Source organism: Nelumbo nucifera, chromosome 4, assembly GCF_055504915.1.
Source record: "Nelumbo nucifera cultivar China Antique chromosome 4, China Antique-T2T, whole genome shotgun sequence".
NCBI lineage: Eukaryota > Viridiplantae > Streptophyta > Magnoliopsida > Proteales > Nelumbonaceae > Nelumbo > Nelumbo nucifera.
Window position 1 is genome coordinate 52,671,841 of NC_142652.1, and position 25,929 is coordinate 52,697,769.

At 46.9% G+C, this 25,929-nt stretch overlaps 46 non-coding genes and 9 pseudogenes across 46 annotated transcripts; all 55 read right to left on the reverse strand.

The window, feature by feature from the left end:
• Positions 1-172: 172 nt before the first annotated feature.
• LOC148797685 (5S ribosomal RNA) lies at positions 173-291 on the reverse strand. Its single transcript, XR_016074390.1, has one exon. It is a non-coding gene; the product is annotated as a 5S ribosomal RNA (ribosomal RNA).
• Positions 292-646: 355 nt separating this feature from the next.
• LOC148797686 (5S ribosomal RNA) lies at positions 647-765 on the reverse strand. The gene has a single exon (XR_016069261.1). It is a non-coding gene; the product is annotated as a 5S ribosomal RNA (ribosomal RNA).
• Positions 766-1,120: 355 nt separating this feature from the next.
• LOC148797687 (5S ribosomal RNA) lies at positions 1,121-1,239 on the reverse strand. The gene has a single exon (XR_016074173.1). It is a non-coding gene; the product is annotated as a 5S ribosomal RNA (ribosomal RNA).
• Positions 1,240-1,592: 353 nt separating this feature from the next.
• Positions 1,593-1,711, reverse strand: LOC148797688 (5S ribosomal RNA). The gene has a single exon (XR_016074174.1). It is a non-coding gene; the product is annotated as a 5S ribosomal RNA (ribosomal RNA).
• A 355-nt stretch (positions 1,712-2,066) lies between these two features.
• On the reverse strand, positions 2,067-2,185 carry LOC148797689 (5S ribosomal RNA; annotated as a pseudogene).
• A 355-nt stretch (positions 2,186-2,540) lies between these two features.
• LOC148797690 (5S ribosomal RNA) lies at positions 2,541-2,659 on the reverse strand. The gene has a single exon (XR_016074175.1). It is a non-coding gene; the product is annotated as a 5S ribosomal RNA (ribosomal RNA).
• Positions 2,660-3,014: 355 nt separating this feature from the next.
• Positions 3,015-3,133, reverse strand: LOC148797691 (5S ribosomal RNA; annotated as a pseudogene).
• Positions 3,134-3,487: 354 nt separating this feature from the next.
• LOC148797692 (5S ribosomal RNA) lies at positions 3,488-3,606 on the reverse strand. Its single transcript, XR_016072484.1, has one exon. It is a non-coding gene; the product is annotated as a 5S ribosomal RNA (ribosomal RNA).
• Positions 3,607-3,961: 355 nt separating this feature from the next.
• LOC148797693 (5S ribosomal RNA) lies at positions 3,962-4,080 on the reverse strand. Its single transcript, XR_016070232.1, has one exon. It is a non-coding gene; the product is annotated as a 5S ribosomal RNA (ribosomal RNA).
• A 355-nt stretch (positions 4,081-4,435) lies between these two features.
• Positions 4,436-4,554, reverse strand: LOC148797694 (5S ribosomal RNA; annotated as a pseudogene).
• A 355-nt stretch (positions 4,555-4,909) lies between these two features.
• On the reverse strand, positions 4,910-5,028 carry LOC148797695 (5S ribosomal RNA; annotated as a pseudogene).
• A 354-nt stretch (positions 5,029-5,382) lies between these two features.
• On the reverse strand, positions 5,383-5,501 carry LOC148797696 (5S ribosomal RNA). The gene has a single exon (XR_016069388.1). It is a non-coding gene; the product is annotated as a 5S ribosomal RNA (ribosomal RNA).
• Positions 5,502-5,856: 355 nt separating this feature from the next.
• LOC148797697 (5S ribosomal RNA) lies at positions 5,857-5,975 on the reverse strand. The gene has a single exon (XR_016074391.1). It is a non-coding gene; the product is annotated as a 5S ribosomal RNA (ribosomal RNA).
• A 355-nt stretch (positions 5,976-6,330) lies between these two features.
• Positions 6,331-6,449, reverse strand: LOC148797698 (5S ribosomal RNA). The gene has a single exon (XR_016069262.1). It is a non-coding gene; the product is annotated as a 5S ribosomal RNA (ribosomal RNA).
• Positions 6,450-6,804: 355 nt separating this feature from the next.
• On the reverse strand, positions 6,805-6,923 carry LOC148797699 (5S ribosomal RNA). Its single transcript, XR_016074177.1, has one exon. It is a non-coding gene; the product is annotated as a 5S ribosomal RNA (ribosomal RNA).
• A 353-nt stretch (positions 6,924-7,276) lies between these two features.
• LOC148797700 (5S ribosomal RNA) lies at positions 7,277-7,395 on the reverse strand. Its single transcript, XR_016074178.1, has one exon. It is a non-coding gene; the product is annotated as a 5S ribosomal RNA (ribosomal RNA).
• A 355-nt stretch (positions 7,396-7,750) lies between these two features.
• LOC148797701 (5S ribosomal RNA) lies at positions 7,751-7,869 on the reverse strand (annotated as a pseudogene).
• Positions 7,870-8,223: 354 nt separating this feature from the next.
• On the reverse strand, positions 8,224-8,342 carry LOC148797702 (5S ribosomal RNA). Its single transcript, XR_016071697.1, has one exon. It is a non-coding gene; the product is annotated as a 5S ribosomal RNA (ribosomal RNA).
• Positions 8,343-8,696: 354 nt separating this feature from the next.
• Positions 8,697-8,815, reverse strand: LOC148797703 (5S ribosomal RNA). Its single transcript, XR_016071439.1, has one exon. It is a non-coding gene; the product is annotated as a 5S ribosomal RNA (ribosomal RNA).
• A 357-nt stretch (positions 8,816-9,172) lies between these two features.
• LOC148797704 (5S ribosomal RNA) lies at positions 9,173-9,291 on the reverse strand. Its single transcript, XR_016074179.1, has one exon. It is a non-coding gene; the product is annotated as a 5S ribosomal RNA (ribosomal RNA).
• Positions 9,292-9,645: 354 nt separating this feature from the next.
• Positions 9,646-9,764, reverse strand: LOC148797705 (5S ribosomal RNA). The gene has a single exon (XR_016074770.1). It is a non-coding gene; the product is annotated as a 5S ribosomal RNA (ribosomal RNA).
• Positions 9,765-10,120: 356 nt separating this feature from the next.
• Positions 10,121-10,239, reverse strand: LOC148797706 (5S ribosomal RNA). Its single transcript, XR_016075242.1, has one exon. It is a non-coding gene; the product is annotated as a 5S ribosomal RNA (ribosomal RNA).
• A 354-nt stretch (positions 10,240-10,593) lies between these two features.
• Positions 10,594-10,712, reverse strand: LOC148797707 (5S ribosomal RNA; annotated as a pseudogene).
• A 353-nt stretch (positions 10,713-11,065) lies between these two features.
• Positions 11,066-11,184, reverse strand: LOC148797708 (5S ribosomal RNA). The gene has a single exon (XR_016074782.1). It is a non-coding gene; the product is annotated as a 5S ribosomal RNA (ribosomal RNA).
• Positions 11,185-11,528: 344 nt separating this feature from the next.
• Positions 11,529-11,647, reverse strand: LOC148797709 (5S ribosomal RNA). The gene has a single exon (XR_016069308.1). It is a non-coding gene; the product is annotated as a 5S ribosomal RNA (ribosomal RNA).
• A 355-nt stretch (positions 11,648-12,002) lies between these two features.
• On the reverse strand, positions 12,003-12,121 carry LOC148797710 (5S ribosomal RNA). Its single transcript, XR_016069061.1, has one exon. It is a non-coding gene; the product is annotated as a 5S ribosomal RNA (ribosomal RNA).
• A 354-nt stretch (positions 12,122-12,475) lies between these two features.
• LOC148797711 (5S ribosomal RNA) lies at positions 12,476-12,594 on the reverse strand. The gene has a single exon (XR_016071763.1). It is a non-coding gene; the product is annotated as a 5S ribosomal RNA (ribosomal RNA).
• A 355-nt stretch (positions 12,595-12,949) lies between these two features.
• Positions 12,950-13,068, reverse strand: LOC148797712 (5S ribosomal RNA). The gene has a single exon (XR_016074180.1). It is a non-coding gene; the product is annotated as a 5S ribosomal RNA (ribosomal RNA).
• A 355-nt stretch (positions 13,069-13,423) lies between these two features.
• On the reverse strand, positions 13,424-13,542 carry LOC148797713 (5S ribosomal RNA; annotated as a pseudogene).
• A 354-nt stretch (positions 13,543-13,896) lies between these two features.
• Positions 13,897-14,015, reverse strand: LOC148797714 (5S ribosomal RNA). Its single transcript, XR_016068899.1, has one exon. It is a non-coding gene; the product is annotated as a 5S ribosomal RNA (ribosomal RNA).
• Positions 14,016-14,370: 355 nt separating this feature from the next.
• Positions 14,371-14,489, reverse strand: LOC148797715 (5S ribosomal RNA). The gene has a single exon (XR_016068934.1). It is a non-coding gene; the product is annotated as a 5S ribosomal RNA (ribosomal RNA).
• A 355-nt stretch (positions 14,490-14,844) lies between these two features.
• Positions 14,845-14,963, reverse strand: LOC148797716 (5S ribosomal RNA). Its single transcript, XR_016074181.1, has one exon. It is a non-coding gene; the product is annotated as a 5S ribosomal RNA (ribosomal RNA).
• A 354-nt stretch (positions 14,964-15,317) lies between these two features.
• On the reverse strand, positions 15,318-15,436 carry LOC148797717 (5S ribosomal RNA). Its single transcript, XR_016071085.1, has one exon. It is a non-coding gene; the product is annotated as a 5S ribosomal RNA (ribosomal RNA).
• A 354-nt stretch (positions 15,437-15,790) lies between these two features.
• LOC148797718 (5S ribosomal RNA) lies at positions 15,791-15,909 on the reverse strand. The gene has a single exon (XR_016070409.1). It is a non-coding gene; the product is annotated as a 5S ribosomal RNA (ribosomal RNA).
• A 355-nt stretch (positions 15,910-16,264) lies between these two features.
• LOC148797719 (5S ribosomal RNA) lies at positions 16,265-16,383 on the reverse strand. The gene has a single exon (XR_016069852.1). It is a non-coding gene; the product is annotated as a 5S ribosomal RNA (ribosomal RNA).
• A 354-nt stretch (positions 16,384-16,737) lies between these two features.
• On the reverse strand, positions 16,738-16,856 carry LOC148797720 (5S ribosomal RNA). The gene has a single exon (XR_016071759.1). It is a non-coding gene; the product is annotated as a 5S ribosomal RNA (ribosomal RNA).
• A 356-nt stretch (positions 16,857-17,212) lies between these two features.
• LOC148797721 (5S ribosomal RNA) lies at positions 17,213-17,331 on the reverse strand. The gene has a single exon (XR_016075040.1). It is a non-coding gene; the product is annotated as a 5S ribosomal RNA (ribosomal RNA).
• Positions 17,332-17,686: 355 nt separating this feature from the next.
• Positions 17,687-17,805, reverse strand: LOC148797722 (5S ribosomal RNA; annotated as a pseudogene).
• Positions 17,806-18,158: 353 nt separating this feature from the next.
• LOC148797723 (5S ribosomal RNA) lies at positions 18,159-18,277 on the reverse strand. Its single transcript, XR_016075293.1, has one exon. It is a non-coding gene; the product is annotated as a 5S ribosomal RNA (ribosomal RNA).
• A 344-nt stretch (positions 18,278-18,621) lies between these two features.
• On the reverse strand, positions 18,622-18,740 carry LOC148797724 (5S ribosomal RNA). Its single transcript, XR_016074182.1, has one exon. It is a non-coding gene; the product is annotated as a 5S ribosomal RNA (ribosomal RNA).
• Positions 18,741-19,095: 355 nt separating this feature from the next.
• On the reverse strand, positions 19,096-19,214 carry LOC148797725 (5S ribosomal RNA). Its single transcript, XR_016074183.1, has one exon. It is a non-coding gene; the product is annotated as a 5S ribosomal RNA (ribosomal RNA).
• Positions 19,215-19,568: 354 nt separating this feature from the next.
• Positions 19,569-19,687, reverse strand: LOC148797726 (5S ribosomal RNA). The gene has a single exon (XR_016073622.1). It is a non-coding gene; the product is annotated as a 5S ribosomal RNA (ribosomal RNA).
• Positions 19,688-20,041: 354 nt separating this feature from the next.
• LOC148797727 (5S ribosomal RNA) lies at positions 20,042-20,160 on the reverse strand. Its single transcript, XR_016072286.1, has one exon. It is a non-coding gene; the product is annotated as a 5S ribosomal RNA (ribosomal RNA).
• A 356-nt stretch (positions 20,161-20,516) lies between these two features.
• On the reverse strand, positions 20,517-20,635 carry LOC148797728 (5S ribosomal RNA). The gene has a single exon (XR_016074184.1). It is a non-coding gene; the product is annotated as a 5S ribosomal RNA (ribosomal RNA).
• Positions 20,636-20,989: 354 nt separating this feature from the next.
• LOC148797729 (5S ribosomal RNA) lies at positions 20,990-21,108 on the reverse strand. Its single transcript, XR_016071760.1, has one exon. It is a non-coding gene; the product is annotated as a 5S ribosomal RNA (ribosomal RNA).
• Positions 21,109-21,464: 356 nt separating this feature from the next.
• On the reverse strand, positions 21,465-21,583 carry LOC148797730 (5S ribosomal RNA). Its single transcript, XR_016075041.1, has one exon. It is a non-coding gene; the product is annotated as a 5S ribosomal RNA (ribosomal RNA).
• A 355-nt stretch (positions 21,584-21,938) lies between these two features.
• LOC148797731 (5S ribosomal RNA) lies at positions 21,939-22,057 on the reverse strand (annotated as a pseudogene).
• Positions 22,058-22,410: 353 nt separating this feature from the next.
• On the reverse strand, positions 22,411-22,529 carry LOC148797732 (5S ribosomal RNA). Its single transcript, XR_016071440.1, has one exon. It is a non-coding gene; the product is annotated as a 5S ribosomal RNA (ribosomal RNA).
• A 344-nt stretch (positions 22,530-22,873) lies between these two features.
• LOC148797733 (5S ribosomal RNA) lies at positions 22,874-22,992 on the reverse strand. The gene has a single exon (XR_016074185.1). It is a non-coding gene; the product is annotated as a 5S ribosomal RNA (ribosomal RNA).
• A 355-nt stretch (positions 22,993-23,347) lies between these two features.
• LOC148797734 (5S ribosomal RNA) lies at positions 23,348-23,466 on the reverse strand. Its single transcript, XR_016074186.1, has one exon. It is a non-coding gene; the product is annotated as a 5S ribosomal RNA (ribosomal RNA).
• A 354-nt stretch (positions 23,467-23,820) lies between these two features.
• LOC148797735 (5S ribosomal RNA) lies at positions 23,821-23,939 on the reverse strand. Its single transcript, XR_016075425.1, has one exon. It is a non-coding gene; the product is annotated as a 5S ribosomal RNA (ribosomal RNA).
• Positions 23,940-24,293: 354 nt separating this feature from the next.
• Positions 24,294-24,412, reverse strand: LOC148797736 (5S ribosomal RNA). Its single transcript, XR_016069520.1, has one exon. It is a non-coding gene; the product is annotated as a 5S ribosomal RNA (ribosomal RNA).
• A 356-nt stretch (positions 24,413-24,768) lies between these two features.
• On the reverse strand, positions 24,769-24,887 carry LOC148797737 (5S ribosomal RNA). Its single transcript, XR_016074188.1, has one exon. It is a non-coding gene; the product is annotated as a 5S ribosomal RNA (ribosomal RNA).
• Positions 24,888-25,241: 354 nt separating this feature from the next.
• Positions 25,242-25,360, reverse strand: LOC148797738 (5S ribosomal RNA). Its single transcript, XR_016068915.1, has one exon. It is a non-coding gene; the product is annotated as a 5S ribosomal RNA (ribosomal RNA).
• A 356-nt stretch (positions 25,361-25,716) lies between these two features.
• Positions 25,717-25,835, reverse strand: LOC148797739 (5S ribosomal RNA). The gene has a single exon (XR_016068935.1). It is a non-coding gene; the product is annotated as a 5S ribosomal RNA (ribosomal RNA).
• Between the last annotated feature and the right edge of the window lie 94 nt (positions 25,836-25,929).

A 25,929-nucleotide genomic window follows, 5' to 3' on the forward strand; every position in this document is an offset into this window, starting at 1 on the left:
GGCCCACAATGCACGACGAATGCCAAAAGCCCGGTTTTTGCACGGTTCCCATTCAGTAATGACGATCGTGCCGCAAATGGTCCGAGTATCCGGCGCGTTGTTTGAGTTTGTCTCGCCGAAACGACAAATGGAATTTGCAAATACGATATCGAAATAAAATATTAATAAAATTGGGGTGCAACACGAGGACTTCCCAGGAGGTCACCCATCCAAGGACTACTCCCGCCCATGCACACTTAACTTCGGAGTTCTGATGGGATCCGGTGCATTAGTGCTGGTATGATCGCACCCGTTTAATTCATGCTCGCTTAGATCTTTATGCACTATCTTGCTCCCCTCCATTAATTGTTTTAGACTTGAAAAAACTGTGTATGCAGCCTTCCTCCCTTGGTAACCGTGCACAAGCTCTTACGTGAGCAGAGTGTTTGCTTTTTAGATCTGCCGCACCCCCGGATAGATGCAATACTATCGCGGGGCCCACAATGCACGACGAATGCCAAAAGCCCGGTTTTTGCACGGTTCTCATTCAGTAATGACGATTGTGCCGCAAATGGTCCGAGTATCCGGCGCGTTGTTTGCGTTTGTCTCGCCGAAACGACAAATGGAATTTGCAAATACGATATCGAAATAAAATATTAATAAAATTGGGGTGCAACACGAGGACTTCCGAGGAGGTCACCCATCCTAGGACTACTCCCGCCCATGCACACTTAACTTCGGAGTTCTGATGGGATCCGGTGCATTAGTGCTGGTATGATCGCACCCGTTTAATTCATGCTCGCTTAGATCTTTATGCACTATCTTGCTCCCCTCCATTAATTGTTTTAGACTTGAAAAAACTGTGTATGCAGCCTTCCTCCCTTGGTAACCGTGCACAAGCTCCTACGTGAGCAGAGTGTTTGCTTTTCAGATCTGCCGCACCCCCGGATAGATGCAATACTATCGCGGGGCCCACAATGCACGACGAATGCCAAAAGCCCGGTTTTTGCACGGTTCCCATTCAGTAATGACGATCGTGCCGCAAATGGTCCGAGTATCCGGCGCGTTGTTTGAGTTTGTCTCGCCGAAACGACAAATGGAATTTGCAAATACGATATCGAAATAAAATATTAATAAAATTGGGGTGCAACACGAGGACTTCCCAGGAGGTCACCCATCCTAGGACTACTCCCGCCCATGCACACTTAACTTCGGAGTTCTGATGGGATCCGGTGCATTAGTGCTGGTATGATCGCACCCGTTTAATTCATGCTCGCTTAGATCTTTATGCACTATCTTGCTCCCCTCCATTAATTGTTTTAGATTTGAAAAAACTGTGTATGCAGCCTTCCTCCCTTGGTAACCGTGCACAAGCTCCTACGTGAGCAGAGTGTTTGCATTTCAGATCTGCCGCACCCCCGGATAGATGCAATACCATCGCGGGGCCCACAATGCATGACGAATGCCGAAAGCCGGTTCTTGCATCGTTGCCATTCAGTAATGACGATCGTGCCGCAAATGGTCCGAGTATCCGACGCATTGTTTCCAGTTGTCTCCCAGAAACAACAAATGGAATTTGCAAATACAAATCAAAATAAAATATTAATAAAATTGGGGTGCAACACGAGGACTTCCCAGGAGGTCACCCATCCTAGGACTACTCCCGCCCATGCACACTTAACTTCGGAGTTCTGATGGGATCCGGTGCATTAGTGCTGGTATGATCGCACCCGTTTAATTCATGCTCGCTTAGATCTTTATGCACTATCTTGCTCCCCTCCATTAATTGTTTTAGACTTGAAAAAACTGTGTATGCAGCCTTCCTCCCTTGGTAACCGTGCACAAGCTCCTACGTGAGCAGAGTGTTTGCTTTTCAGATCTGCCGCACCCCCGGATAGATGCAATACTATCGCGGGGCCCACAATGCACGACGAATGCCAAAAGCCCGGTTTTTGCACGGTTCCCATTCAGTAATGACGATCGTGCCGCAAATGGTCCGAGTATCCGGCGCGTTGTTTGAGTTTGTCTCGCCGACACGACAAATGGAATTTGCAAATACGATATCGAAATAAAATATTAATAAAATTGGGTTGAAACACAAGGACTTCCCAGGAGGTCACCCATCCTAATACTACTCTCGCCCAAGCACACTTAACTTCGGAGTTCTGATGGGATCCGGTGCATTTGTGCTGGTATGATCGCACAAGTTTAATTCATGCTCGCTTAGATCTTTATGAACTATCTTGCTCCCTTCCATTAATTGTTTTAGACTTGAAAAAACTGTGTATGCAGCCTTCCTCCCTTGGTAACCGTGCACAAGCTCTTACGTGAGCAGAGTGTTTGCTTTTTAGATCTGCCGCACCCCCGGATAGATGCAATACTATCGCGGGGCCCACAATGCACGACGAATGCCAAAAGCCCGGTTTTTTCACGGTTCCCATTCAGTAATGACAATCGTGCCGCAAATGGTCCGAGTATCCGGCGCGTTGTTTGCGTTTGTCTCGCCGAAACGACAAATGGAATTTGCAAATACGATATCGAAATAAAATATTAATAAAATTGGGGTGCAACACGAGGACTTCCCAGGAGGTCACCCATCCTAGGACTACTCCCGCCCATGCACACTTAACTTCGGAGTTCTGATGGGATCCGGTGCATTAGTGCTGGTATGATCGCACCCGTTTAATTCATGCTCGCTTAGATCTTTATGCACTATCTTGCTCCCCTCCATTAATTGTTTTAGACTTGAAAAAACTGTGTATGCAGCCTTCCTCCCTTGGTAACCGTGCACAAGCTCCTACGTGAGCAGAGTGTTTGCTTTTCAGATCTGCCGCACCCCCGGATAGATGCAATACTATCGCGGGGCCCACAATGCACGACGAATGCCAAAAGCCCGGTTTTTGCACGGTTCCCATTCAGTAATGACGATCGTGCCGCAAATGGTCCGAGTATCCGGCGCGTTGTTTGAGTTTGTCTCGCCGACACGACAAATGGAATTTGCAAATACGATATCGAAATAAAATATTAATAAAATTGGGGTGAAACACAAGGACTTCCCAGGAGGTCACCCATCCTAATACTACTCTCGCCCAAGCACACTTAACTTCGGAGTTCTGATGGGATCCGGTGCATTTGTGCTGGTATGATCGCACAAGTTTAATTCATGCTCGCTTAGATCTTTATGAACTATCTTGCTCCCTTCCATTAATTGTTTTAGATTTGAAAAAAATGTGTATGCAGCCTTCCTCCCTTGGTAACCGTGCACAAGCTCCTACGTGAGCGGAGTGTTTGCTTTTCAGATCTGCCGCACCTCCGGATAGATGCAATACTATCGCGGGGCCCACAATGCACGACGAATGCCGAAAGCCCGGTTCTTGCATCGTTGCCATTCAGTAATGACGATCGTGCTGCAAATGGTCCGAGTATCCGACGCATTGTTTCCAGTTGTCTCCCAGAAACAACAAATGGAATTTGCAAATACAAATCAAAATAAAATATTAATAAAATTGGGGTGCAACACGAGGACTTCCCAGGAGGTCACCCTTCCTAGTACTACTCTCGCCCAAGCACGCTTAACTTCGGAGTTCTGATGAGATCCGGTGCATTAGTGCTGGTATGATCGCACCCGTTTAATTCATGCTCGCTTAGATCTTTGTGCACTATCTTGCTCCCCTCCATTAATTGTTTTAGACTTGAAAAAACTGTGTATGCAGCCTTCCTCCCTTGGTAACCGTGCACAAGCTCCTACGTGAGCAGAGTGTTTGCTTTTCAGATCTGTCGCACCCCCGGATAGATGCAATACTATCGCGGGGCCCACAATGCACGACGAATGCCAAAAGCCCGGTTTTTTCACGGTTCCCATTCAGTAATGACAATCGTGCCGCAAATGGTCCGAGTATCCGGCGCGTTGTTTGCGTTTGTCTCGCCGAAACGACAAATGGAATTTGCAAATACGATATCGAAATAAAATATTAATAAAATTGGGGTGCAACACGAGGACTTCCCAGGAGGTCACCCATCCTAGGACTACTCCCGCCCATGCACACTTAACTTCGGAGTTCTGATGGGATCCGATGCATTAGTGCTAGTATGATCGCACCCGTTTAATTCATGCTCGCTTAGATCTTTATGCACTATCTTGCTCCCCTCCATTAATTGTTTTAGACTTGAAAAAACTGTGTATGCAGCCTTCCTCCCTTGGTAACCGTGCACAAGCTCCTACGTGAGCAGAGTGTTTGCTTTTCAGATCTGCTGCACCCCCGGATAGATGCAATACTATCGCGGGGCCCACAATGCACGACGAATGCCAAAAGCCCGGTTTTTGCACGGTTCCCATTCAGTAATGACGATCGTGCCGCAAATGGTCCGAGTATCCGGCGCGTTGTTTGAGTTTGTCTCGCCGAAACGACAAATGGAATTTGCAAATACGATATCGAAATAAAATATTAATAAAATTAGGGTGAAACACAAGGACTTCCGAGGAGGTCACCCATCCTAATACTACTCTCGCCCAAGCACACTTAACTTCGGAGTTCTGATGGGATCCGGTGCATTAGTGCTGGTATGATCGCACCCGTTTAATTCATGCTCGCTTAGATCTTTATGCACTATCTTGCTCCCCTCCATTAATTGTTTTAGACTTGAAAAAACTGTGTATGCAGCCTTCCTCCCTTGGTAACCGTGCACAAGCTCTTACGTGAGCAGAGTGTTTGCTTTTTAGATCTGCCGCACCCCCGGATAGATGCAATACTATCGCGGGGCCCACAATGCACGACGAATGCCAAAAGCCCGGTTTTTTCACGGTTCCCATTCAGTAATGACAATCGTGCCGCAAATGGTCCGAGTATCCGGCGCGTTGTTTGCGTTTGTCTCGCCGAAACGACAAATGGAATTTGCAAATACGATATCGAAATAAAATATTAATAAAATTGGGGTGAAACACAAGGACTTCCCAGGAGGTCACCCATCCTAATACTACTCTCGCCCAAGCACACTTAACTTCGGAGTTCTGATGGGATCCGGTGCATTTGTGCTGGTATGATCGCACAAGTTTAATTCATGCTCGCTTAGATCTTTATGAACTATCTTGCTCCCTTCCATTAATTGTTTTAGATTTGAAAAAAATGTGTATGCAGCCTTCCTCCCTTGGTAACCGTGCACAAGCTCCTACGTGAGCGGAGTGTTTGCTTTTCAGATCTGCCGCACCTCCGGATAGATGCAATACTATCGCGGGGCCCACAATGCACGACGAATGCCGAAAGCCCGGTTCTTGCATCGTTGCCATTCAGTAATGACGATCGTGCCGCAAATGGTCCGAGTATCCGACGCTTTGTTTCCAGTTGTCTCCCAGAAACAACAAATGGAATTTGCAAATACAAATCAAAATAAAATATTAATAAAATTGGGGTGCAACACGAGGACTTCCCAGGAGGTCACGCTTCCTAGTACTACTCTCGCCCAAGCACGCTTAACTTCGGAGTTCTGATGAGATCCGGTGCATTAGTGCTGGTATGATCGCACCCGTTTAATTCATGCTCGCTTAGATCTTTGTGCACTATCTTGCTCCCCTCCATTAATTGTTTTAGACTTGAAAAAACTGTGTATGCAGCCTTCCTCCCTTGGTAACCGTGCACAAGCTCCTACGTGAGCAGAGTGTTTGCTTTTCAGATCTGTCGCACCCCCTGATAGATGCAATACTATCGCGGGGCCCACAATGCACGACGAATGCCAAAAGCCCGGTTTTTGCACGGTTCCCATTCAGTAATGACGATCGTGCCGCAAATGGTCCGAGTATCCGGCGCGTTGTTTGAGTTTGTCTCGCCGAAACGACAAATGGAATTTGCAAATACGATATCGAAATAAAATATTAATAAAATTGGGGTGCAACACGAGGACTTCCCAGGAGGTCACCCATCCAAGGACTACTCCCGCCCATGCACACTTAACTTCGGAGTTCTGATGGGATCCGGTGCATTAGTGCTGGTATGATCGCACCCGTTTAATTCATGCTCGCTTAGATCTTTATGCACTATCTTGCTCCCCTCCATTAATTGTTTTAGACTTGAAAAAACTGTGTATGCAGCCTTCCTCCCTTGGTAACCGTGCACAAGCTCTTACGTGAGCAGAGTGTTTGCTTTTTAGATCTGCCGCACCCCCGGATAGATGCAATACTATCGCGGGGCCCACAATGCACGACGAATGCCAAAAGCCCGGTTTTTGCACGGTTCTCATTCAGTAATGACGATTGTGCCGCAAATGGTCCGAGTATCCGGCGCGTTGTTTGCGTTTGTCTCGCCGAAACGACAAATGGAATTTGCAAATACGATATCGAAATAAAATATTAATAAAATTGGGGTGCAACACGAGGACTTCCGAGGAGGTCACCCATCCTAGGACTACTCCCGCCCATGCACACTTAACTTCGGAGTTCTGATGGGATCCGGTGCATTAGTGCTGGTATGATCGCACCCGTTTAATTCATGCTCGCTTAGATCTTTATGCACTATCTTGCTCCCCTCCATTAATTGTTTTAGACTTGAAAAAACTGTGTATGCAGCCTTCCTCCCTTGGTAACCGTGCACAAGCTCCTACGTGAGCAGAGTGTTTGCTTTTCAGATCTGCCGCACCCCCGGATAGATGCAATACTATCGCGGGGCCCACAATGCACGACGAATGCCAAAAGCCCGGTTTTTGCACGGTTCCCATTCAGTAATGACGATCGTGCCGCAAATGGTCCGAGTATCCGGCGCGTTGTTTGAGTTTGTCTCGCCGAAACGACAAATGGAATTTGCAAATACGATATCGAAATAAAATATTAATAAAATTGGGGTGCAACACGAGGACTTCCCAGGAGGTCACCCATCCTAGGACTACTCCCGCCCATGCACACTTAACTTCGGAGTTCTGATGGGATCCGGTGCATTAGTGCTGGTATGATCGCACCCGTTTAATTCATGCTCGCTTAGATCTTTATGCACTATCTTGCTCCCCTCCATTAATTGTTTTAGATTTGAAAAAACTGTGTATGCAGCCTTCCTCCCTTGGTAACCGTGCACAAGCTCCTACGTGAGCAGAGTGTTTGCATTTCAGATCTGCCGCACCCCCGGATAGATGCAATACTATCGCGGGGCCCACAATGCATGACGAATGCCGAAAGCCGGTTCTTGCATCGTTGCCATTCAGTAATGACGATCGTGCCGCAAATGGTCCGAGTATCCGACGCATTGTTTCCAGTTGTCTCCCAGAAACAACAAATGGAATTTGCAAATACAAATCAAAATAAAATATTAATAAAATTGGGGTGCAACACGAGGACTTCCCAGGAGGTCACCCATCCTAGGACTACTCCCGCCCATGCACACTTAACTTCGGAGTTCTGATGGGATCCGGTGCATTAGTGCTGGTATGATCGCACCCGTTTAATTCATGCTCGCTTAGATCTTTATGCACTATCTTGCTCCCCTCCATTAATTGTTTTAGACTTGAAAAAACTGTGTATGCAGCCTTCCTCCCTTGGTAACCGTGCACAAGCTCCTACGTGAGCAGAGTGTTTGCTTTTCAGATCTGCCGCACCCCCGGATAGATGCAATACTATCGCGGGGCCCACAATGCACGACGAATGCCAAAAGCCCGGTTTTTGCACGGTTCCCATTCAGTAATGACGATCGTGCCGCAAATGGTCCGAGTATCCGGCGCGTTGTTTGAGTTTGTCTCGCCGACACGACAAATGGAATTTGCAAATACGATATCGAAATAAAATATTAATAAAATTGGGTTGAAACACAAGGACTTCCCAGGAGGTCACCCATCCTAATACTACTCTCGCCCAAGCACACTTAACTTCGGAGTTCTGATGGGATCCGGTGCATTTGTGCTGGTATGATCGCACAAGTTTAATTCATGCTCGCTTAGATCTTTATGAACTATCTTGCTCCCTTCCATTAATTGTTTTAGATTTGAAAAAAATGTGTATGCAGCCTTCCTCCCTTGGTAACCGTGCACAAGCTCCTACGTGAGCGGAGTGTTTGCTTTTCAGATCTGCCGCACCTCCGGATAGATGCAATACTATCGCGGGGCCCACAATGCACGACGAATGCCGAAAGCCCGGTTCTTGCATCGTTGCCATTCAGTAATGACGATCGTGCCGCAAATGGTCCGAGTATCCGACGCATTGTTTCCAGTTGTCTCCCAGAAACAACAAATGGAATTTGCAAATACAAATCAAAATAAAATATTAATAAAATTGGGGTACAACACGAGGACTTCCCAGGAGGTCACCCATCCTAGTACTACTCTCGCCCAAGCACGCTTAACTTCGGAGTTCTGATGGGATCCGGTGCATTAGTGCTGGTATGATCGCACCCGTTTAATTCATGCTCGCTTAGATCTTTATGCACTATCTTGCTCCCCTCCATTAATTGTTTTAGATTTGAAAAAACTGTGTATGCAGCCTTCCTCCCTTGGTAACCGTGCACAAGTTCCTACGTGAGCAGAGTGTTTGTATTTCAGATCTGCCGCACCCCCGGATAGATGCAATACTATCGCGGGGCCCACAATGCATGACGAATGCCGAAAGCCCGGTTCTTGCATCGTTGCCATTCAGTAATGACGATCGTGCCGCAAATGGTCCGAGTATCCGACGCATTGTTTCCAGTTGTCTCCCAGAAACAACAAATGGAATTTGCAAATACTAATCAAAATAAAATATTAATAAAATTGGGGTGCAACACGAGGACTTCCCAGGAGGTCACCCATCCTAGTACTACTCTCGCCCAAGCACGCTTAACTTCAGAGTTCTGATGGGATCCGGTGCATTAGTGCTGGTATGATCGCACCCGATTAATTCATGCTCGCTTAGATCTTTATGCACTATCTTGCTCCCCTCCATTAATTGTTTTAGACTTGAAAAAAACTGTGTATGCAGCCTTCCTCCCTTGGTAACCGTGCACAAGCTCTTACGTGAGCAGAGTGTTTGCTTTTTAGATCTGCCGCACCCCCGGATAGATGCAATACTATCGCGGGGCCCACAATGCACGACGAATGCCAAAAGCCCCGGTTTTTTCACGGTTTCCATTCAGTAATGACAATCGTGCCGCAAATGGTCCGAGTATCCGGCGCGTTGTTTGCGTTTGTCTCGCCGAAACGACAAATGGAATTTGCAAATACGATATCGAAATAAAATATTAATAAAATTGGGGTGCAACACGAGGACTTCCCAGGAGGTCACCCATCCTAGGACTACTCCCGCCCATGCACACTTAACTTCGGAGTTCTGATGGGATCCGGTGCATTAGTGCTGGTATGATCGCACCCGTTTAATTCATGCTCGCTTAGATCTTTATGCACTATCTTGCTCCCCTCCATTAATTGTTTTAGATTTGAAAAAACTGTGTATGCAGCCTTCCTCCCTTGGTAACCGTGCACAAGCTCCTACGTGAGCAGAGTGTTTGCATTTCAGATCTGCCGCACCCCCGGATAGATGCAATACTATCGCGGGGCCCACAATGCATGACGAATGCCGAAAGCCCGGTTCTTGCATCGTTGCCATTCAGTAATGACGATCGTGCCGCAAATGGTCCGAGTATCCGACGCATTGTTTCCAGTTGTCTCCCAGAAACAACAAATGGAATTTGCAAATACAAATCAAAATAAAATATTAATAAAATTGGGGTGCAACACGAGGACTTCCCAGGAGGTCACCCATCCTAGTACTACTCTCGCCCAAGCACGCTTAACTTCGGAGTTCTGATGGGATCCGGTGCATTAGTGCTGGTATGATCGCACCCGATTAATTCATGCTCGCTTAGATCTTTATGCACTATCTTGCTCCCCTCCATTAATTGTTTTAGACTTGAAAAAAACTGTGTATGCAGCCTTCCTCCCTTGGTAACCGTGCACAAGCTCTTACGTGAGCAGAGTGTTTGCTTTTTAGATCTGCCGCACCCCCGGATAGATGCAATACTATCGCGGGGCCCACAATGCACGACGAATGCCAAAAGCCCGGTTTTTTCACGGTTCCCATTCAGTAATGACAATCGTGCCGCAAATGGTCCGAGTATCCGGCGCGTTGTTTGCGTTTGTCTCGCCGAAACGACAAATGGAATTTGCAAATACGATATCGAAATAAAATATTAAAAAAATTGGGGTGCAACACGTGGACTTCCCAGGAGGTCACCCATCCTAGGACTACTCCCGCCCATGCACACTTAACTTCGGAGTTCTGATGGGATCCGGTGCATTAGTGCTAGTATGATCGCACCCGTTTAATTCATGCTCGCTTAGATCTTTATGCACTATCTTGCTCCCTCCATTAATTGTTTTAGACTTGAAAAAACTGTGTATGCAGCCTTCCTCCCTTGGTAACCGTGCACAAGCTCCTACGTGAGCAGAGTGTTTGCTTTTCAGATCTGCCGCACCCCCGGATAGATGCAATACTGTCGCGGGGCCCACAATGCACGACGAATGCCAAAAGCCCGGTTTTTGCACGGTTCCCATTCAGTAATGACGATCGTGCCGCAAATGGTCCGAGTATCCGGCGCGTTGTTTGAGTTTGTCTCGCCGAAACGACAAATGGAATTTGCAAATACGATATCGAAATAAAATATTAATAAAATTAGGGTGAAACACAAGGACTTCCGAGGAGGTCACCCATCCTAATACTACTCTCGCCCAAGCACACTTAACTTCGGAGTTCTGATGAGATCCGGTGCATTAGTGCTGGTATGATAGCACCCGTTTAATTCATGCTCGCTTAGATCTTTATGACCTATCTTGCTCCCTTCCATTAATTGTTTTAGATTTGAAAAAAATGTGTATGCAGCCTCTTTCCCTTGGTAACCGTGCACAAGCTCCTACGTGAGCGGAGTGTTTGCTTTTCAGATCTACCGCACCTCCGGATAGATGCAATACTATCGCGGGGCCCACAATGCATGACGAATGCCGAAAGCCCGGTTCTTGCATCGTGGCCATTCAGTAATGACGATCGTGCCGCAAATGGTCCGAGTATCCGACGCATTGTTTCCAGTATCTCCCAGAAACAACAAATGGAATTTGCAAATACAAATCAAAATAAAATATTAATAAAATTGGGGTGCAACACGAGGACTTCCCAGGAGGTCACCCATCCTAGTACTACTCTCGCCCAAGCACGCTTAAATTCAGAGTTCTGATGGGATCCGGTGCATTAGTGCTGGTATGATCGCACCCGTTTAATTCATGCTCGCTTAGATCTTTATGCACTATCTTGCTCCCCTCCATTAATTGTTTTAGACTTTAAAAAACTGTGTATGCAGCCTTCCTCCCTTGGTAACCGTGCACAAGCTCTTACGTGAGCAGAGTGTTTGCTTTTTAGATCTGCCGCACCCCCGGATAGATGCAATACTATCGCGGGGCCCACAATGCACGACGAATGCCAAAAGCCCGGTTTTTGCACGGTTCTCATTCAGTAATGACGATTGTGCCGCAAATGGTCCGAGTATCCGGCGCGTTGTTTGCGTTTGTCTCGCCGAAACGACAAATGGAATTTGCAAATACGATATCGAAATAAAATTGGGGTGCAACACGAGGACTTCCCAGGAGGTCACCCATCCTAGGACTACTCCTGCCCATGCACACTTAACTTCGGAGTTCTGATGGGATCCGGTGCATTAGTGCTGGTATGATCGCACCCGTTTAATTCATGCTCGCTTAGATCTTTATGCACTATCTTGCTCCCCTCCATTAATTGTTTTAGACTTGAAAAAACTGTGTATGCAGCCTTCCTCCCTTGGTAACCGTGCACAAGCTCCTACGTGAGCAGAGTGTTTGCTTTTCAGATCTGCCGCACCCCCGGATAGATGCAATACTATCGCGGGGCCCACAATGCACGACGAATGCCAAAAGCCCGGTTTTTGCACGGTTCCCATTCAGTAATGACGATCGTGCCGCAAATGGTCCGAGTATCCGGCGTGTTGTTTGAGTTTGTCTCGCCGAAACGACAAATGGAATTTGCAAATACGATATCGAAATAAAATATTAATAAAATTGGGGGGCAACACGAGGACTTCCCAGGAGGTCACCCATCCTAGGACTACTCCCGCCCATGCACACTTAACTTCGGAGTTCTGATGGGATCCGGTGCATTAGTGCTGGTATGATCGCACCCGTTTAATTCATGCTCGCTTAGATCTTTATGCACTATCTTGCTCCCCTCCATTAATTGTTTTAGATTTGAAAAAACTGTGTATGCAGCCTTCCTCCCTTGGTAACCGTGCACAAGCTCCTACGTGAGCAGAGTGTTTGCATTTCAGATCTGTCGCACCCCCGGATAGATGCCATACTATCGCGGGGCCCACAATGCATGACGAATGCCGAAAACCCGGTTCTTGCATCGTTGCCATTCAGTAATGACGATCGTGCCGCAAATGGTCCGAGTATCCGACGCATTGTTTCCAGTTGTCTCCCAGAAACAACAAATGGAATTTGCAAATACAAATCAAAATAAAATATTAATAAAATTGGGGTGCAACACGAGGACTTCCCAGGAGGTCACCCATCCTAGTACTACTCTCGCCCAAGCACGCTTAACTTCGGATTTCGGATGGGATCCGGTGCATTAGTGCTGGTATGATCGCACCCGTTTAATTCATGCTCGCTTAGATCTTTATGCACTATCTTGCTCCCCTCCATTAATTGTTTTAGACTTGAAAAAACTGTGTATGCAGCCTTCCTCCCTTGGTAACCGTGCACAAGCTCTTACGTGAGCAGAGTGTTTGCTTTTTAGATCTGCCGCACCCCCGGATAGATGCAATACTATCGCGGGGCCCACAATGCACGACGAATGCCAAAAGCCCGGTTTTTTCACGGTTCCCATTCAGTAATGACAATCGTGCCGCAAATGGTCCGAGTATCCGGCGCGTTGTTTGCGTTTGTCTCGCCGAAACGACAAATGGAATTTGCAAATACGATATCGAAATAAAATATTAATAAAATTGGGGTGCAACACGAGGACTTCCCAGGAGGTCACCCATCCTAGGACTACTCCCGCCCATGCACACTTAACTTCGGAGTTCTGATGGGATCCGGTGCATTAGTGCTGGTATGATCGCACCCGTTTAATTCATGCTCGCTTAGATCTTTATGCACTATCTTGCTCCCCTCCATTAATTGTTTTAGACTTGAAAAAACTGTGTATGCAGCCTTCCTCCCTTGGTAACCGTGCACAAGCTCCTACGTGAGCAGAGTGTTTGCTTTTCAGATCTGCCGCACCCCCGGATAGATGCAATACTATCGCGGGGCCCACAATGCACGACGAATGCCAAAAGCCCGGTTTTTGCACGGTTCCCATTCAGTAATGACGATCGTGCCGCAAATGGTCCGAGTATCCGGCGCGTTGTTTGAGTTTGTCTCGCCGACACGACAAATGGAATTTGCAAATACGATATCGAAATAAAATATTAATAAAATTGGGGTGAAACACAAGGACTTCCCAGGAGGTCACCCATCCTAATACTACTCTCGCCCAAGCACACTTAACTTCGGAGTTCTGATGGGATCCGGTGCATTTGTGCTGGTATGATCGCACAAGTTTAATTCATGCTCGCTTAGATCTTTATGAACTATCTTGCTCCCTTCCATTAATTGTTTTAGATTTGAAAAAAATGTGTATGCAGCCTTCCTCCCTTGGTAACCGTGCACAAGCTCCTACGTGAGCGGAGTGTTTGCTTTTCAGATCTGCCGCACCTCCGGATAGATGCAATACTATCGCGGGGCCCACAATGCACGACGAATGCCGAAAGCCCGGTTCTTGCATCGTTGCCATTCAGTAATGACGATCGTGCCGCAAATGGTCCGAGTATCCGACGCATTGTTTCCAGTTGTCTCCCAGAAACAACAAATGGAATTTGCAAATACAAATCAAAATAAAATATTAATAAAATTGGGGTGCAACACGAGGACTTCCCAGGAGGTCACCCTTCCTAGTACTACTCTCGCCCAAGAACGCTTAACTTCGGAGTTCTGATGAGATCCGGTGCCTTAGTGCTGGTATGATCGCACCCGTTTAATTCATGCTCGCTTAGATCTTTGTGCACTATCTTGCTCCCCTCCATTAATTGTTTTAGATTTGAAAAAACTGTGTATGCAGCCTTCCTCCCTTGGTAACCGTGCACAAGCTCCTACGTGAGCAGAGTGTTTGCTTTTCAGATCTGTCGCACCCCCGGATAGATGCAATACTATCGCGGGGCCCACAATGCACGACGAATGCCAAAAGCCCGGTTTTTTCACGGTTCCCATTCAGTAATGACAATCGTGCCGCAAATGGTCCGAGTATCCGGCGCGTTGTTTGCGTTTGTCTCGCCGAAACGACAAATGGAATTTGCAAATACAATATCGAAATAAAATATTAATAAAATTGGGGTGCAACACGAGGACTTCCCAGGAGGTCACCCATCCTAGGACTACTCCCACCCATGCACACTTAACTTCGGAGTTCTGATGGGATCCGGTGCATTAGTGCTGGTATGATCGCACCCGTTTAATTCATGCTCGCTTAGATCTTTGTGCACTATCTTGCTCCCCTCCATTAATTGTTTTAGATTTGAAAAAACTGTGTATGCAGCCTTCCTCCCTTGGTAACCGTGCACAAGCTCCTACGTGAGCAGAGTGTTTGCTTTTCAGATCTGTCGCACCCCCGGATAGATGCAATACTATCGCGGGGCCCACAATGCACGACGAATGCCAAAAGCCCGGTTTTTGCACGGTTATCATTCAGTAATGACGATTGTGCCGCAAATGGTCCGAGTATCCGGCGCGTTGTTTGCGTTTGTCTCGCCGAAACGACAAAAGGAATTTGCAAATACGATATCGAAAAAAAATATTAATAAAATTGGGGTGCAACACGAGGACTTCCCAGGAGGTCACCCATCCTAGGACTACTCCCGCCCATGCACACTTAACTTCGGAGTTCTGATGGGATCCGGTGCATTAGTGCTGGTATGATCGCACCCGTTTAATTCATGCTCGCTTAGATCTTTATGCACTATCTTGCTCCCCTCCATTAATTGTTTTAGATTTGAAAAAACTGTGTATGCAGCCTTCCTCCCTTGGTAACCGTGCACAAGCTCCTACGTGAGCAGAGTGTTTGCATTTCAGATCTGCCGCACCCCCGGATAGATGCAATACTATCGCGGGGCCCACAATGCATGACGAATGCCGAAAGCCCGGTTCTTGCATCGTTGCCATTCAGTAATGACGATCGTGCCGCAAATGGTCCGAGTATCCGACGCATTGTTTCCAGTTGTCTCCCAGAAACAACAAATGGAATTTGCAAATACAAATCAAAATAAAATATTAATAAAATTGGGGTGCAACACAAGGACTTCCCAGGAGGTCACCCATCCTAGTACTACTCTCGCCCAAGCACGCTTAACTTCGGAGTTCTGATGGGATCCGGTGCATTAGTGCTGGTATGATCGCACCCGTTTAATTCATGCTCGCTTAGATCTTTATGCACTATCTTGCTCCCCTCCATTAATTGTTTTAGACTTGAAAAAACTGTGTATGCAGCCTTCCTCCCTTGGTAACCGTGCACAAGCTCTTACGTGAGCAGAGTGTTTGCTTTTTAGATCTGCCGCACCCCCGGATAGATGCAATACTATCGCGGGGCCCACAATGCATGACGAATGCCGAAAGCCCGGGTCTTGCATCGTTGCCATTCAGTAATGACGATCGTGCCGCAAATGGTCCGAGTATCCGACGCATTGTTTCCAGTTGTCTCCCAGAAACAACAAATGGAATTTGCAAATACAAATCAAAATAAAATATTAATAAAATTGGGGTGCAACACGAGGACTTCCCAGGAGGTCACCCTTCCTAGTACTACTCTCGCCCAAGCACGCTTAACTTCAGAGTTCTGATGAGATCCGGTGCATTAGTGCTGGTATGATCTCACCCGTTTAATTCATGCTCGCTTAGATCTTTGTGCACTATCTTGCTCCCCTCCATTAATTGTTTTAGACTTGAAAAAACTGTGTATGCAGCCTTCCTCCCTTGGTAACCGTGCACAAGCTCCTACGTGAGCAGAGTGTTTGCTTTTCAGATCTGTCGCACCCCCGGATAGATGCAATATTATCGCGGGGCCCACAATGCACGACGAATGCCAAAAGCCCGGTTTTTGCACGGTTCTCATACAGTAATGACGATTGTGCCGCAAATGGTCCGAGTATCCGGCGCGTTGTTTGCGTTTGTCTCGCCGAAACGACAAATGGAATTTGCAAATACGATATCGAAATAAAATATTAATAAAATTGGGGTGAAACACAAGGACTTCCCAGGAGGTCACCCATCCTAATACTACTCTCGCCCAAGCACACTTAACTTCGGAGTTCTGATGGGATCCGGTGCATTAGTGCTGGTATGATCGCACCCGTTTAATTCATGCTCGCTTAGATCTTTATGCACTATCTTGCTCCCCTCCATTAATTGTTTTAGACTTGAAAAAACTGTGTATGCAGCCTTCCTCCCTTGGTAACCGTGCACAAGCTCCTACGTGAGCAGAGTGTTTGTATTTCAGTTCTGCCGCACCCCCGGATAGATGCAATACTATCGCGGGGCCCACAATGCATGACGAATGCCGAAAGCCCGGTTCTTGCATCGTTGCCATTCAGTAATGACGATCGTGCCGCAAATGGTCCGAGTATCCGACGCATTGTTTCCAGTTGTCTCCCAGAAACAACAAATGGAATTTGCAAATACAAATCAAAATAAAATATTAATAAAATTGGGGTGCAACACGAGGACTTCCCAGGAGGTCACCCATCCTAGTACTACTCTCGCCCAAGCACGCTTAACTTCGGAGTTCTGATGGGATCCGGTGCATTAGTGCTGGTATGATCGCACCTGTTTAATTCATGCTCGCTTAGATCTTTATGCACTATCTTGCTCCCCTCCATTATTTGTTTTAGACTTGAAAAAAACTGTGTTTGCAGCCTTCCTCCCTTGGTAACCGTGCACAAGCTCTTACGTGAGCAGAGTGTTTGCTTTTTAGATCTGCCGCACCCCCGGATAGATGCAATACTATCGCGGGGCCCACAATGCACGACGAATGCCAAAAGCCCGGTTTTTTCACGGTTCCCATTCAGTAATGACAATCGTGCCGCAAATGGTCCGAGTATCCGGCGCGTTGTTTGCGTTTGTCTCGCCGAAACGACAAATGGAATTTGCAAATACGATATCGAAATAAAATATTAATAAAATTGGGGTGCAACACGAGAACTTCCCAGGAGGTCACCCATCCTAGGACTACTCCCGCCCATGCACACTTAACTTCGGAGTTCTGATGGGATCCGGTGCATTAGTGCTAGTATGATCGCACCCGTTTAATTCATGCTCGCTTAGATCTTTATGCACTATCTTGCTCCCCTCCATTAATTGTTTTAGACTTGAAAAAACTGTGTATGCAGCCTTCCTCCCTTGGTAACCGTGCACAAGCTCCTACGTGAGCAGAGTGTTTGCTTTTCAGATCTGCCGCACCCCCGGATAGATGCAATACTGTCGCGGGGCCCACAATGCACGACGAATGCCAAAAGCCCGGTTTTTGCACGGTTCCCATTCAGTAATGACGATCGTGCCGCAAATGGTCCGAGTATCCGGCGCGTTGTTTGAGTTTGTCTCGCCGAAACGACAAATGGAATTTGCAAATACGATATCGAAATAAAATATTAATAAAATTAGGGTGAAACACAAGGACTTCCGGGGAGGTCACCCATCCTAATACTACTCTCGCCCAAGCACACTTAACTTCGGAGTTCTGATGAGATCCGGTGCATTAGTGCTGGTATGATAGCACCCGTTTAATTCATGCTCGCTTAGATCTTTATGACCTATCTTGCTCCCTTCCAGTAATTGTTTTAGATTTGAAAAAAATGTGTATGCAGCCTCTTTCCCTTGGTAACCGTGCACAAGCTCCTACGTGAGCGGAGTGTTTGCTTTTCAGATCTGCCGCACCTCCGGATAGATGCAATACTATCGCGGGGCCCACAATGCATGACGAATGCCGAAAGCCCGGTTCTTGCATCGTGGCCATTCAGTAATGACGATCGTGCCGCAAATGGTCCGAGTATCCGACGCATTGTTTCCAGTATCTCCCAAAAACAACAAATGGAATTTGCAAATACAAATCAAAATAAAATATTAATAAAATTGGGGTGCAACACGAGGACTTCCCAGGAGGTCACCCATCCTAGTACTACTCTCGCCCAAGCACGCTTAAATTCAGAGTTCTGATGGGATCCGGTGCATTAGTGCTGGTATGATCACACCCGTTTAATTCATGCTCGCTTAGATCTTTATGCACTATCTTGCTCCCCTCCATTAATTGTTTTAGACTTGAAAAAACTGTGTATGCAGCCTTCCTCCCTTGGTAACCGTGCACAAGCTCTTACGTGAGCAGAGTGTTTGCTTTTTAGATCTGCCGCACCCCCGGATAGATGCAATACTATCGCGGGGCCCACAATGCACGACGAATGCCAAAAGCCCGGTTTTTGCACGGTTCTCATTCAGTAATGACGATTGTGCCGCAAATGGTCCGAGTATCCGGCGCGTTGTTTGCGTTTGTCTCGCCGAAACGACAAATGGAATTTGCAAATACGATATCGAAATAAAATTGGGGTGCAACACGAGGACTTCCCAGGAGGTCACCCATCCTAGGACTACTCCCGCCCATGCACACTTAACTTCGGAGTTCTGATGGGATCCGGTGCATTAGTGCTGGTATGATCGCACCCGTTTAATTCATGCTCGCTTAGATCTTTATGCACTATCTTGCTCCCCTCCATTAATTGTTTTAGACTTGAAAAAATTGTGTATGCAGCCTTCCTCCCTTGGTAACCGTGCACAAGCTCCTACGTGAGCAGAGTGTTTGCTTTTCAGATCTGCCGCACCCCCGGATAGATGCAATACTATCGCGGGGCCCACAATGCACGACGAATGCCAAAAGCCCGGTTTTTGCACGGTTCCCATTCAGTAATGACGATCGTGCCGCAAATGGTCCGAGTATCCGGCGTGTTGTTTGAGTTTGTCTCGCCGAAACGACAAATGGAATTTGCAAATACGATATCGAAATAAAATATTAATAAAATTGGGGTGCAACACGAGGACTTCCCAGGAGGTCACCCATCCTAGGACTACTCCCGCCCATGCACACTTAACTTCGGAGTTCTGATGGGATCCGGTGCATTAGTGCTGGTATGATCGCACCCGTTTAATTCATGCTCGCTTAGATCTTTATGCACTATCTTGCTCCCCTCCATTAATTGTTTTAGATTTGAAAAAACTGTGTATGCAGCCTTCCTCCCTTGGTAACCGTGCACAAGCTCCTACGTGAGCAGAGTGTTTGCATTTCAGATCTGCCGCACCCCCGGATAGATGCAATACTATCGCGGGGCCCACAATGCATGACGAATGCCGAAAGCCCGGTTCTTGCATCGTTGCCATTCAGTAATGACGATCGTGCCGCAAATGGTCCGAGTATCCGACGCATTGTTTCCAGTTGTCTCCCAGAAACAACAAATGGAATTTGCAAATACAAATCAAAATAAAATATTAATAAAATTGGGGTGCAACACGAGGACTTCCCAGGAGGTCACCCATCCTAGTACTACTCTCGCCCAAGCACGCTTAACTTCGGAGTTCTGATGGGATACGGTGCATTAGTGCTGGTATGATCGCACCCGTTTAATTCATGCTCGCTTAGATCTTTATGCACTATCTTGCTCCCCTCCATTAATTGTTTTAGACTTGAAAAAACTGTGTATGCAGCCTTCCTCCCTTGGTAACCGTGCACAAGCTCTTACGTGAGCAGAGTGTTTGCTTTTTAGATCTGCCGCACCCCCGGATAGATGCAATACTATCGCGGGGCCCACAATGCATGACGAATGCCGAAAGCCCGGTTCTTGCATCGTTGCCATTCAGTAATGACGATCGTGCCGCAAATGGTCCGAGTATCCGACGCATTGTTTCCAGTTGTCTCCCAGAAACAACAAATGGAATTTGCAAATACAAATCAAAATAAAATATTAATAAAATTGGGGTGCAACACGAGGACTTCCCAAGAGGTCACCCATCCAAGTACTACTCTCGCCCAAGCACGCTTAACTTCGGAGTTCTGATGGGATCCGGTGCATTAGTGCTGGTACGATCGCACCCGTTTAATTCATGCTCGCTTAGATCTTTATGCACTATCTTGCTCCCCTCCATTAATTGTTTTAGACTTGAAAAAAACTGTGTATGCAGCCTTCCTCCCTTGGTAACCGTGCACAAGCTCTTACGTGAGCAGAGTGTTTGCTTTTTAGATCTGCCGCACCCCCGGATAGATGCAATACTATCGCGGGGCCCACAATGCACGACGAATGCCAAAAGCCCGGTTTTTTCACGGTTCCCATTCAGTAATGACAATCGTGCCGCAAGTGGTCCGAATATCCGGCGCGTTGTTTGCGTTTGTCTCGCCGAAACGACAAATGGAATTTGCAAATACGATATCGAAATAAAATATTAATAAAATTGGGGTGCAACACGAGGACTTCCCAGGAGGTCACCCATCCTAGGACTACTCCCGCCCATGCACACTTAACTTCGGAGTTCTGATGGGATCCGGTGCATTAGTGCTGGTATGATCGCACCCGTTTAATTCATGCTCGCTTAGATCTTTATGCACTATCTTGCTCCCCTCCATTAATTGTTTTAGATTTGAAAAAACTGTGTATGCAGCCTTCCTCCCTTGGTAAGCGTGCACAAGCTCCTACGTGAGCAGAGTGTTTGCATTTCAGATCTGCCGCACCCCCGGATAGATGCAATACTATCGCGGGGCCCACAATGCATGACGAATGCCGAAAGCCCGGTTCTTGCATCGTTGCCATTCAGTAATGACGATCGTGCCGCAAATGGTCCGTGTATCCGACGCATTGTTTCCAGTTGTCTCCCAGAAACAACAAATGGAATTTGCAAATACAAATCAAAATAAAATATTAATAAAATTGGGGTGCAACACGAGGACTTCCCAGGAGGTCACCCATCCTAGTACTACTCTCGCCCAAGCACGCTTAACTTCGGAGTTCTGATGGGATCCGGTGCATTAGTGCTGGTATGATCGCACCTGTTTAATTCATGCTCGCTTAGATCTTTATGCACTATCTTGCTCCCCTCCATTATTTGTTTTAGACTTGAAAAAAACTGTGTTTGCAGCCTTCCTCCCTTGGTAACCGTGCACAAGCTCTTACGTGAGCAGAGTGTTTGCTTTTTAGATCTGCCGCACCCCCGGATAGATGCAATACTATCGCGGGGCCCACAATGCACGACGAATGCCAAAAGCCCTGTTTTTTCACGGTTCCCATTCAGTAATGACAATCGTGCCGCAAATGGTCCGAGTATCCGGCGCGTTGTTTGCGTTTGTCTCGCCGAAACGACAATTGGAATTTGCAAATACGATATCGAAATAAAATATTAATAAAATTGGGGTGCAACACGAGAACTTCCCAGGAGGTCACCCATCCTAGGACTACTCCCGCCCATGCACACTTAACTTCGGAGTTCTGATGGGATCCGGTGCATTAGTGCTAGTATGATCGCACCCGTTTAATTCATGCTCGCTTAGATCTTTATGCACTATCTTGCTCCCCTCCATTAATTGTTTTAGACTTGAAAAAACTGTGTATGCAGCCTTCCTCCCTTGGTAACCGTGCACAAGCTCCTACGTGAGCAGAGTGTTTGCTTTTCAGATCTGCCGCACCCCCGGATAGATGCAATACTGTCGCGGGGCCCACAATGCACGACGAATGCCAAAAGCCCGGTTTTTGCACGGTTCCCATTCAGTAATGACGATCGTGCCGCAAATGGTCCGAGTATCCGGCGCGTTGTTTGAGTTTGTCTCGCCGAAACGACAAATGGAATTTGCAAATACGATATCGAAATAAAATATTAATAAAATTAGGGTGAAACACAAGGACTTCCGGGGAGGTCACCCATCCTAATACTACTCTCGCCCAAGCACACTTAACTTCGGAGTTCTGATGAGATCCGGTGCATTAGTGCTGGTATGATAGCACCCGTTTAATTCATGCTCGCTTAGATCTTTATGACCTATCTTGCTCCCTTCCAGTAATTGTTTTAGATTTGAAAAAAATGTGTATGCAGCCTCTTTCCCTTGGTAACCGTGCACAAGCTCCTACGTGAGCGGAGTGTTTGCTTTTCAGATCTGCCGCACCTCCGGATAGATGCAATACTATCGCGGGGCCCACAATGCATGACGAATGCCGAAAGCCCGGTTCTTGCATCGTGGCCATTCAGTAATGACGATCGTGCCGCAAATGGTCCGAGTATCCGACGCATTGTTTCCAGTATCTCCCAAAAACAACAAATGGAATTTGCAAATACAAATCAAAATAAAATATTAATAAAATTGGGGTGCAACACGAGGACTTCCCAGGAGGTCACCCATCCTAGTACTACTCTCGCCCAAGCACGCTTAACTTCAGAGTTCTGATGGGATCCGGTGCATTAGTGCTGGTATGATCGCACCCGTTTAATTCATGCTCGCTTAGATCTTTATGCACTATCTTGCTCCCCTCCATTAATTGTTTTAGACTTGAAAAAACTGTGTATGCAGCCTTCCTCCCTTGGTAACCGTGCACAAGCTCTTACGTGAGCAGAGTGTTTGCTTTTTAGATCTGCCGCACCCCCGGATAGATGCAATACTATCGCGGGGCCCACAATGCACGACGAATGCCAAAAGCCCGGTTTTTGCACGGTTCTCATTCAGTAATGACGATTGTGCCGCAAATGGTCCGAGTATCCGGCGCGTTGTTTGCGTTTGTCTCGCCGAAACGACAAATGGAATTTGCAAATACGATATCGAAATAAAATTGGGGTGCAACACGAGGACTTCCCAGGAGGTCACCCATCCTAGGACTACTCCCGCCCATGCACACTTAACTTCGGAGTTCTGATGGGATCCGGTGCATTAGTGCTGGTATGATCGCACCCGTTTAATTCATGCTCGCTTAGATCTTTATGCACTATCTTGCTCCCCTCCATTAATTGTTTTAGACTTGAAAAAACTGTGTATGCAGCCTTCCTCCCTTGGTAACCGTGCACAAGCTCCTACGTGAGCAGAGTGTTTGCTTTTCAGATCTGCCGCACCCCCGGATAGATGCAATACTATCGCGGGGCCCACAATGCACGACGAATGCCAAAAGCCCGGTTTTTGCACGGTTCCCATTCAGTAATGACGATCGTGCCGCAAATGGTCCGAGTATCCGGCGTGTTGTTTGAGTTTGTCTCGCCGAAACGACAAATGGAATTTGCAAATACGATATCGAAATAAAATATTAATAAAATTGGGGTGCAACACGAGGACTTCCCAGGAGGTCACCCATCCTAGGACTACTCCCGCCCATGCACACTTAACTTCGGAGTTCTGATGGGATCCGGTGCATTAGTGCTGGTATGATCGCACCCGTTTAATTCATGCTCGCTTAGATCTTTATGCACTATCTTGCTCCCCTCCATTAATTGTTTTAGATTTGAAAAAACTGTGTATGCAGCCTTCCTCCCTTGGTAACCGTGCACAAGCTCCTACGTGAGCAGAGTGTTTGCATTTCAGATCTCCCGCACCCCCGGATAGATGCAATACTATCGCGGGGCCCACAATGCATGACGAATGCCGAAAGCCCGGTTCTTGCATCGTTGCCATTCAGTAATGACGATCGTGCCGCAAATGGTCCGAGTATCCGACGCATTGTTTCCAGTTGTCTCCCAGAAACAACAAATGGAATTTGCAAATACAAATCAAAATAAAATATTAATAAAATTGGGGTGCAACACGAGGACTTCCCAGGAGGTCACCCATCCTAGTACTACTCTCGCCCAAGCACGCTTAACTTCGGAGTTCTGATGGGATACGGAGCATTAGTGCTGGTATGATCGCACCCGTTTAATTCATGCTCGCTTAGATCTTTATGCACTATCTTGCTCCCCTCCATTAATTGTTTTAGACTTGAAAAAACTGTGTATGCAGCCTTCCTCCCTTGGTAACCGTGCACAAGCTCTTACGTGAGCAGAGTGTTTGCTTTTTAGATCTGCCGCACCCCCGGATAGATGCAATACTATCGCGGGGCCCACAATGCATGACGAATGCCGAAAGCCCGGTTCTTTCATCGTTGCCATTCAGTAATGACGATCGTGCCGCAAATGGTCCGAGTATCCGACGCATTGTTTCCAGTTGTCTCCCAGAAACAACAAATGGAATTTGCAAATACAAATCAAAATAAAATATTAATAAAATTGGGGTGCAACACGAGGACTTCCCAAGAGGTCACCCATCCAAGTACTACTCTCGCCCAAGCACGCTTAACTTCGGAGTTCTGATGGGATCCGGTGCATTAGTGCTGGTATGATCGCACCCGTTTAATTCATGCTCGCTTAGATCTTTATGCACTATCTTGCTCCCCTCCATTAATTGTTTTAGACTTGAAAAAAACTGTGTATGCAGCCTTCCTCCCTTGGTAACCGTGCACAAGCTCTTACGTGAGCAGAGTGTTTGCTTTTTAGATCTGCCGCACCCCCGGATAGATGCAATACTATCGCGGGGCCCACAATGCACGACGAATGCCAAAAGCCCGGTTTTTTCACGGTTCCCATTCAGTAATGACAATCGTGCCGCAAGTGGTCCGAATATCCGGCGCGTTGTTTGCGTTTGTCTCGCCGAAACGACAAATGGAATTTGCAAATACGATATCGAAATAAAATATTAATAAAATTGGGGTGCAACACGAGGACTTCCCAGGAGGTCACCCATCCTAGGACTACTCCCGCCCATGCACACTTAACTTCGGAGTTCTGATGGGATCCGGTGCATTAGTGCTGGTATGATCGCACCCGTTTAATTCATGCTCGCTTAGATCTTTATGCACTATCTTGCTCCCCTCCATTAATTGTTTTAGATTTGAAAAAACTGTGTATGCAGCCTTCCTCCCTTGGTAACCGTGCACAAGCTCCTACGTGAGCAGAGTGTTTGCATTTCAGATCTGCCGCACCCCCGGATAGATGCCATACTATCGCGGGGCCCACAATGCATGACGAATGCCGAAAGCCCGGTTCTTGCATCGTTGCCATTCAGTAATGACGATCGTGCCGCAAATGGTCCGAGTATCCGACGCATTGTTTCCAGTTGTCTCCCAGAAACAACAAATGGAATTTGCAAATACAAATCAAAATAAAATATTAATAAAATTGGGGTGCAACACAAGGACTTCCCAGGAGGTCACCCATCCTAGTACTACTCTCGCCCAAGCACGCTTAACTTCGGAGTTCGGATGGGATCCGGTGCATTAGTGCTGGTATGATCGCACCCGTTTAATTCATGCTCGCTTAGATCTTTATGCACTATCTTGCTCCCCTCCATTAATTGTTTTAAACTTGAAAAAAACTGTGTATGCAGCCTTCCTCCCTTGGTAACCGTGCACAAGCTCTTACGTGAGCAGAGTGTTTGCTTTTTAGATCTGCCGCACCCCCGGATAGATGCAATACTATCGCGGGGCCCACAATGCACGACGAATGCCAAAAGCCCGGTTTTTTCACGGTTCCCATTCAGTAATGACAATCGTGCCGCAAATGGTCCGAGTATCCGGCGCGTTGTTTGCGTTTGTCTCGCCGAAACGACAAATGGAATTTGCAAATACGATATCGAAATAAAATATTAATAAAATTGGGGTGCAACACGAGGACTTCCCAGGAGGTCACCCATCCTAGGACTACTCCCACCCATGCACACTTAACTTCGGAGTTCTGATGGGATCCGGTGCATTAGTGCTGGTATGATCGCACCCGTTTAATTCATGCTCGCTTAGATCTTTGTGCACTATCTTGCTCCCCTCCATTAATTGTTTTAGATTTGAAAAAACTGTGTATGCAGCCTTCCTC